This window comes from Sinocyclocheilus grahami, unplaced genomic scaffold (genome assembly GCF_001515645.1).
Source record: "Sinocyclocheilus grahami isolate Dianchi unplaced genomic scaffold, SAMN03320097.WGS_v1.1 scaffold288.1, whole genome shotgun sequence".
NCBI lineage: Eukaryota > Metazoa > Chordata > Actinopteri > Cypriniformes > Cyprinidae > Sinocyclocheilus > Sinocyclocheilus grahami.
The window spans coordinates 779,958-780,306 of record NW_015505467.1 but is presented as its reverse complement, the minus strand read 5'-3'; positions in this window follow the sequence as shown (position 1 = coordinate 780,306).

Here is a 349-nt window from a genome sequence, read left to right as displayed (position 1 = left end):
GGGTTGTGGGGGGGGGGGGGGGGGGGGGGGGGGGGGGGGGGGGGGGGGGGGGCGTCTAGATATATTGTAGATATTGCTATATTAACTAAATTATATGTACACTGAAAAAAAGCGTTCATGGGCAGCCTAGACTATCAGGAATTTTCACAACAAAATAAAATATTTTTTCTTTATTGAATTGCAAAAAAAACAAACCCTCTTTGTTCTCTTTCTCTGGATCATTGTTTCTACACTGGTGATTCTTTTGAACTAACTTTTTTTTATTTATACCGATATTTTATATAGCCTATACGATTAAAAAAAAATCGAATAATTTGCCTCACAGAATAGCCGACTGTTGCTATAGTAA